General features: G+C 46.4%; 1 long non-coding RNA gene across 1 annotated transcript; it reads right to left on the reverse strand.

Annotated features, from left to right (window-relative positions):
- Positions 1-4,675: 4,675 nt before the first annotated feature.
- Positions 4,676-6,491, reverse strand: LOC119038181 (uncharacterized). The gene is made up of 2 exons (XR_008391341.1): positions 5,583-6,491; positions 4,676-5,303 (listed from the first exon to the last, which is right to left on the reverse strand). It is a non-coding gene; the product is annotated as an uncharacterized LOC119038181 (long non-coding RNA).
- Between the last annotated feature and the right edge of the window lie 2,104 nt (positions 6,492-8,595).

Below are 8,595 nucleotides of genomic sequence, written 5' to 3' on the forward strand. Positions count from 1 at the left end.
CTTGCCTGTAAGGTCTCTTTTGAGAAATCTGCTGACAGTCTGATGGGAACTCCTTTGTAAATGACTGTCCCCTTATCTCTTGCTGCTTCTAGGATTCTCTCCTTCATTTTAATCTTGGCTAATGTAATTATGATGTGCCTTGGTGTGTTCCTTCTTGGGTCCAACTTCTTTGGGACTCTCTGAGCTTCCTGGATTTCCTGGAAGTCTATTTCCTTTGCCAGATTGGGGAAGTTCTCCTTTATTATTTGTTCAAATAAGTTTTCCACTCATGGCTGTTCCTCTTCCCCTTCTGGTACCCCTATAATTTGGATGTTGGAACATTTAAAGATGTTCTGGAGGTTCCTAAGCCTCTCCTCATTTTTTTGAATTCTTGTATATTCATCCTTTTCTGTTTGGTCAATATTTGCTCTCTTCTGGTCCACTCCATTGATTTGAGTCCCAGTCTCCTTTCCATCACTATTGGTATCCTGTGCATTTCCCTTCATTTCAATTAGTTTAGCCTTCATATGTTCCTCTAATTTGTGACTAAAATCAACCAGTTCTGTGAGCATCCTGATCACCAGTGTTTTGAACTGTACATCTGAAAGTTTGGCTATTTCCTCATCACTTAGATTTATTGGCTCAGGGGCTCTGAGTTGTCCTTGAGCTACGTTTTGATCTCTTCATGCCTGTTATGTATGAGGAGCGGAGCCTTAGATGTTCACCAGGGCAGGGCCACCCAGGTCACTGGTTTGTGACCCTGTATGTGGGGGTGGGGTCTGAGAGGGACAATGGAGGTCCCCTCTGCTGCTTCTTGGGTGCCACTGGGGCCTGCATGGTCTGTCTCACAGCTTGCTCCTTCACCGGTTTATCTGCACGTGAATGTGTGACCGCAATCAGCCCTCAGTGGGTCCACCACCTTGCGCCCTCAGTGGTCCGCCCGCTACTCCACACCTGGGATCCACCCACGGCTGCTGGTGCACCTGGGTCTCATGCCTGTGTCCGTCCAGTGGATCTTTCCTGCCCGACCCCGCCCTGCTGCTGGCTCTGCCCCTCTTACCCATTTGGCTGAAAAGTTCGTTTTTGTCAGACTTCCGTATAGTTCAATTTTCTGTGGTTTGGATGGATTTTTGTTGCTAAAACTTTGTTGTTTTTAAACTTGGTTGCATGAAAAGCTGCAGTGCTTCCACCTACGCCCCCATCTTGGCGGAAGTCCCTAATATACACTAGATTTTCTAGGAATGCAACTCCCGCGATGATTGAGGAGGAAGTTGTCCTGTGCTCTGTACAGAAACTTGTGTGTCATTTCAGAAACTGCTGTTCATGTGGGCACATCACTCATGGCTCTGACATCACCAACACAGCCACACCTCACGACAGGAGGCACTGACAGCTGTCCCATCCTGCGGCTTTACGTTTAGGTGCAAGTGTTTGACGTCTTCATTGTTGCTGAGCATTAACATACTCAACTGTATTTTATTTTATGATAAGTTTCTTTCCTTTGATTTCTCTGCTGTATTACAGTTAGGTCAATATATTGACTTTTAAAAAATTATGTGTTTAGGCTGGTTATATTATCTCTGCTTTCCATCCTGGGATAGCAAGGGGGTGTGACAAACCTGGTGGGAAAAGAGGCTGTGGGTCTGATGGGCCCAGGGCTCTGGTGCAGAGAGTTCCAGCCTTGATATCTAGCCTTGATTTTTGCAGAAAGCCTCCTCTGGCCACTTTAGTCCCACAGCCCCACCAAAGCCTCTGCTCTTCCTCCTTCTATGAAGCCCTCTGTTGCCACAGTGTCCCGATAAATACATAAGGTCCCCAAAGACAGAGTTGAAGTGGTCACCTTTTATGGCCCTGACAGGCCCCGGAGAAAAGAGCACTAACCTGAGATCCCCGGCCCAGCGCTGATGGGGCCCCCTGGGGAAACATGAGAAAGGGCATCCACAGGAAAGTAATGCAGAGTCCGGAACACCTCCTCATGGAGCATGAGAGGGCTGGGCAAAATGGAGAGGACCCAGACTCAGGACAGAAATTTTGCAACAGTCTTGTCAAGTAAAGATTGATTAGGAAAAAAAGCTAATTGGAAATCACTGAAAAAACAAGGCACCCAAAAAGCAAGTCCCCAGCAGCCTGGGATTGTTGAAAAACAACTAAATGGAAGTCCCGAGCAAGACATGTTGGGGTCTGGGGGCAAATCTGAGGTCATGAGACGGTGATTTCAAGGTGAGTGGTGGAGGCAGAGGGGCATCCTTTGTGAATAGGAGGCTTGGTCCAGCGTGAGCCAGGGTTTCCGTAAGTGAGTGGATGATAGCGCCATGCAGGGTGACTAAGGGGACATTTGCGCCTCTGGAGGTAGGTTCTGTACTAGTGATAACTAGGGGATGACCACACAATCCTGATGAGGGTCCTGGGGTCTTAACTGCAGACAATGGGCCTGGGGGCCTGGAAGGAAAGAAAAATGCTGGAGTCTGCAGTTATTTTTAGGGGTCCCCCAAATGGATGCAATAATCTATGTTTCTTAAAGAAAGAAAAAGAGAGAAGCGGTTAGGTCAGACACATGCTGCATTTTTGGAAAGAGGACTTTCTAGTGTGTGTGTATTTTGAGGGGAAGCATGAAACAAGACTCGGAGGGGGTGCAGTGGGTGTCAGAATTCCTCAGGCAGGTGACTTCATCACTGGGGTTCCAGACTCAGACTGACAAGTTCATATCCTAGCCCGACCACTGAGTAGCTGGGTGGCCTTAGGCAAGTTAATTAACCTCTCTGTGCTTCAGTTTCCGTCCCCCCAGATGGGGACAATAATATTTATCTGGATTGTAAAAATTAAGAGTAATCTTGTATGTATATGGCCATGTGACAAGTGCTGACTAAATGTTTGTTGTGGCTGTAATTACTCCTGAGGAAAGGGCCAAGTCTTATTAGCTCCCACTCCCTCCTTACTGATTAACCAATGAAGGATGGCTTTGGGGACATAAAGGAGAAGCGGGGTGGTGGTGGTGGGGGTGGTGGCAGCAGCGACATATATACATATATGCTCTCCTATTCTTCCCAGAGAAGCCAGGGAATGAAGGTCAAGTGTCCTGATCCTGGTTCTAAATCCACTTTTTAGAGTAGTAAGTGCATTAGAAGTGGAGATTAGCTCCTTGACCCCCAAAATCAGCTAGGTAGGGGACAAGGAGCTAGGTAGGGGATTGTTTCTGTGCAGTCCATACTCCCTAAAACGTTTTGATTAGAGAACATGGTGCTCAGGAGGGATACTCTCTCTGGTTTTATGGATTGTGCATCTACCACTGCTTGATAGCAATCCTGTTGAGAAGAATTCTGAATCCAAACCTAGAGGCAGGAGAAAAGATGCTAAGATGAAAACTAGAGATGTTTGCTGGGAGACTAGCATGTGCAAGTGTCAGCACTGGCTGGAAGGAAAGAAACCCAGCTGGCTCATAATAGCCTGGTCCAACTTAGCCTGGTTCTTGGATGAGGGTGGGGTATGTGCTGGGAGCCTGCCACCGAGAGGCAGGCATCCTGACTTCTCAGCTCTGCTCTACAGGGCTCGTGGCCCTGGGCACATCAACCTTCTCTGCCTGTGTCTCCCCATGTGAAGGCCTTAGAGGGAGATCCAAGAGGGATTGTAGGCATTGTAAGATATCAGGACTGGAAGGGGACTTTGAGGTTATAGCAGACACTGTCAGTGACCACCCCCCACCCCTGGCCCTTTTCCTGGCATGGCTTGAAGCCTGTTCCAGATGCCAGCATTTGTAGGGTTCCCCCCCCTCCACCAAGAGCTTTTTCCAAAGACTGGTGCACCGTCACACAGCAGCTTGGAAGCATCCTCCGCCAATAACCTGGAGGATCATTGTATAATATCCCAGCTGCTTTGTCCCACGGATGGAATAGCTCTGAGATGTGCGTTCTAGGTTGTCTCCTGGAGTTCCACAACGGGAGTGAGCTTGAAGTACCTCGAGAGCTAACTTGTTTAATAACATACCCCTTATTAGTTTCCTTCCCTTCCCTGATTCACTTCCCCGCTCCTAGGGTCACCTCCCAAATGAACTACCTGCCCAAACGCTCATCTCAGGGTCTGCTTTTCCCACACCCACACAGACGTTATCTGGCTGCACCACTTTGTATTACCAAAGCAAGATACTTGCTAGAACACGCTTGTCTGCAGGTATGGGGGTAATGAGAGTCCACCTAGCAGAGCTTATACACAGCCCAGAAGGAATCGGAACATTTGCATCATTAGGGAAAAGTCCCCTTCGCCCCCCTGCCTGGGAAATCTTGTTGTAGGTGGAAGCCCTGCCATGAGACCTCCCTCTGGCTTCTCTCTCACCAGCGGTCTGTTCCTAATAACCCCACCCAAGCACCAGAGCTTCTCTGACTTGATATTTCAGGACGCTGTCGCTTGAAATTAATTGCAACTAATTAAAAATGATCCGGTTAGGACAACTGCACAATGGCGCCCTGGAGACCGCTTCATTCCCTGAGGTTCCGTGGCGTTCGCGCCGCTGCAGCCCTGGTCGGCAGGATGGGGCCATACATCATCGTGTCATTTTACATTGTTATTTCTCTGAAAGCAGCAATTTAAAAGAGTCTCAGATGAACCTTGAGCAACTTTGCACTAAAAAGAAAAATGTTACTGTCCAAGATCTGTAAAATATAACATATAGGCTCAAAGAAGCCACTTGACATGAAAAGCGGCCTTAAGTTTGTGCCGAGATTTGCATATAATATATAACGTTGTTGCGAAAGGACCCACAAAGCAGGCAGTGACTGCAGGGCATCGATCCTCAGCCCCCTTTGTTCAAACTGGGTCACCTACGGTTCCTGGTTATTATTTTATCACAGCCATTCCTCTTGTAGGTGACAGGACAGCATCTAACCCGCTGGGTTCTAGGGGCTGCCACCCCTGTCCCTCAGTTAGTGGAAGGCCCAGGTCCCTCCTGACTCTGACGCTGAAAGCATTGCCAAGTCCCAAACTGGCCTTGTTGGTTTCCAAGCTAATCCCAGGAGTGGTGGTGCTGTTAGGACAGGAGGCACTTTTCAGGCTTAGAAAAAGCCCATTAAACTCAGGGGTGAAGGAGTGGGCCCTGCTAAAAGCACCCTAGCAGCCCCCACACCTCATTTCAAATGAATTTTGGCCCAATGTCCTTGAACTGCAGATCTCTCCAGTCAGGCCACCTGCTGTCCTAACCCCGCTGGCTTCTGTCATCTCCACAGCACCCTTTGACCCTCTCCACATCAACAGAGCCAGGGCGAAGCGGGCCTTAGAACAGAAAGGGACATGTCTGGGAAGCATCTTCCAAAAGTCTTCTGATGTTCAGTCTCGTTCTGCAATAGAAAAAAAAATGAGGTGACTTTCAGGGGTATCAACAAAAATAAGAAACCTCAGCAAAACAAGAAAGGAAAAAGTTCAAAAATTAAATATCAAGATCTTTACAATTAAAGGTCCAGGAGTTCTATAAAAGACTATAAAGATGAGGGGAAAAAATAGCAAGCAGATAAGCACAAAGTTTTATGTGATTACTGAAATTTGGCTCTGGGCTTCCAGGTCAAAGCAAAAAGGAAAATAAGACACACGACTAATTACAAATGTCACATAGTCCTTACAGGAAAGCAGAGCAGCTCCTGGGAAGAAGCGAGACTGGTTCTGCATGGACATCCCGTGGGCCACGCAGCAGTGGGCATCCTTCACGTCCTCCTGGTGACCAGGCGCCAGGCCTAGGAAGGCACCTGTTTGGGAGGCCCAGGAGGTGCGGACCGAACATGCAGTTCACTGATGGTGGCTTCACTCAGGGATGAGACCTACGCACTAGAAGAATGCAAGGACTGACCGCAGCCTCATTTCCAAACTATTCTCCTTGCAAAGTGGAATAATTGCAATTCTCCTTTCAGCTCTGCTTTTGTTAGAGAATGGGCAGCAGACAGTGTGAGCTCTTGTTTCTAACAAAGACCTGAAATGTGGGTGTTGCATGTGGCTGAGAATTGGATCAAGATATACAAATTATAGACATCTGTACAGTGGAATGCCATGCAGTCATCAACAGGAATAAGGGGGGCAATACGTGCTGTTAGGAAGAGTTGTGTAAGATGTCGTTAGGTGAAAAAAGCAAGTTGCAGAACAGTAGGTATTGCGTGATCATGCTTGGATTACAAGTGAAATAATAAAATAACACAGGAAATTTCTGGAAGGTTACATAAGACACTGGTGACAGTGTTGAACATCGGGAGGTGGAATGTCATGGTTCACCTAAGCCCTCCTTACTATAATTTTGTATTACTTTTAGATTGTAAAAATAATTTTTAAAGAGTTAATCAAGAAAACAATGCAGTTCTGTTATGAAGAATGAAGCAGATCAGTATTAATGAAGAAGTAAGATATGAAGGGAAAACCTGCATAAACACATAACCACTGTCCAAAAGTGGTTGTCGTGGAGAGGTTAGCTTATAGCAGACAACTTTCTAAATGAATTGTTTCTATAACTTTTATAATAAGTAGCTATTATTTAATAATAATAATAACAATAATAATAAAAAAATTTTTAAGCCAACCTGGGGACTTTCAGGTTGACTGCCTTTTTTGAAAAGTAAGAAGCCTGACCAAGATTTAGCCAAATAAATGACCACCTTCCCTCTGTAGAGCAGCAGAATCTGCAAACAAGACATGAATTTTTCTTAAGGAAACAATTGGGTTGTCTACTGTGGTACATGAATGAATAAATGCTCTTTTTAAAAAAAAAATATATATATATATATATAATTTTAAAGAGAGGAGAAGGGAGGAAGAGAGAAAGGGAGAGAAACATCAGGTGAAAGAGAATATTCATTGGTTGCTTCTCGCATGCACCCTGGCCAGGCACTGAACCCACTACTCAGTCACGTTCCCTGACCAGGAATCAAACCGGCAACCTTTCACTTTGCAGGACAACACCCGACAAACAGCCACGCCAGTCAGGGCTGAACGAATGATCTTGACCTCAACATTCTGGCCTCACAGAACAATGATGCTCATCACAGAAGGGGCTTGTAGCACCATCCATAGGCTGGTGTGCTTTTGTAAAAAGCATATTTAAAAATTGCTGCTGTTTTACAGTAATATAATATGTTTAAACTGTTAATTAATTTTTAACAATTCTGGATATTTCCTTCTCTTCTTCCACCCCACAGGCTGTCCTGTGCTGCATGCCTCCAGGGAAGAGATGGGGCAGCAGGAAGAGAAGCTATGGCCTGTCCTGGCTTTTACTTTCAAAGGCTTAGGGAAAAGGACCCAGAGAAAGAAAAAAATAATGATCAGAGAGAACATGTCACTCCCAAGATAAGAAAATAAGGATGTGAGAGAGGATCCGGGGCTGGTGGTGCTGAGAAGACTGGGACCAGCCTGGTGAGGCAGCACGGAGCTCAGAGCTTCCACTCTAGGAAGCTGAATCAGCTCAGTATCTATTCTTGTTAAATGAATGAATGCACATATTTGTGTGCTTGACATGCAGGTGAGACTGAACAGAGAGAATCTAGTAGTGACTCCAATGGCAAATTGATATCATCCCGTGGAAAAGAAGGGACAAAAGAATCTTCAACATTCCCTTCCGGGCCAAGGCAGGACCTAGGCTCTCCCCTGCCACTCCAGCCAGAAGCTTTCTGAGGGCAGAAGCTATCTGTCTAGTATGAGCTGAGTGCCCAGCTCAGTCCCTGGCATGTGGCAGATACTCAGTCCATGTTTTCTGAATGGACCAACGCACCAAGGTGCAGAGAGAAGAGGGGAAGTGGACTACACCTTCGGGTGCAGAGGAAAGGCAACTTCAGATGCCGACATAGTCATCTGCCTCTTGCCTCAGCCCTTGGCATTAGCCAGTGTTTTCCAAAGTGTCCTCTGGAGAACTCCAGCACCAGTAGATGTTAAGTGGGAAAAAAAGTTATATGATTCTGCAGTCAAGTAAGTTTGGAAAATGCTGGGTTAAATAAAGTTAAACAGGTTTCCTGACTTCAGCACTCTTAAGAGCCTTTAATTTGTGAAGATGAATTATAACTCCAAGAGAAGGCTTATGTTTTGAAAATGTTTCCAAACTTATCTAACCACGAAACCCATTTTTCAAGGAGAAGAAGGGTTGCACAGAGTTCTCTTTGGGAAGCATGGGCATAACCTCACCCCTATCAGAAATGGAAGGACTTTTGGAGAAAATCTAGTGCCATACTCCCTCTTCACAGAAGACGCAAGAGAGGGAAAGGGACAGCGTGCAGGAAACACAGCAAATCAGAGTTGGGCTGGGGTAGAGTCCAGCCATCTCTGGCCCCCAGGACGCTTGCTGTTTTCAGTCTTGACTTATGGGGATCTGAACCCCAGTTTTTCAGCCTCACTTTGTTCACCTGCATTCTCAGAGTCACAGAAACTTAGAACAGGAAAGCCCTTCCCTGGGAGTGGCCTGAGGGACAGGCTGGCTACTCATGGGTGCAATCAGGTTGCTATGAAGAAGTTGAGAAAGGCTTGGGCATCCTCAAGAGTAGACACATCCAAACGAAACCCTCCCAGGTCCTATAGGCTGCCGGTCCATGAAGCCCACATCATCTCCAGACATGACCAACCTGGAAGGAAAAGGAAATAAGTCAGCCATTCCTCACAGATAAATTG

This window comes from Artibeus jamaicensis, unplaced genomic scaffold (assembly GCF_021234435.1).
Source record: "Artibeus jamaicensis isolate MK-2021 breed Jamaican fruit bat unplaced genomic scaffold, CSHL_Jam_final contig_332, whole genome shotgun sequence".
NCBI classification, from domain to species: Eukaryota; Metazoa; Chordata; class Mammalia; order Chiroptera; family Phyllostomidae; genus Artibeus; species Artibeus jamaicensis.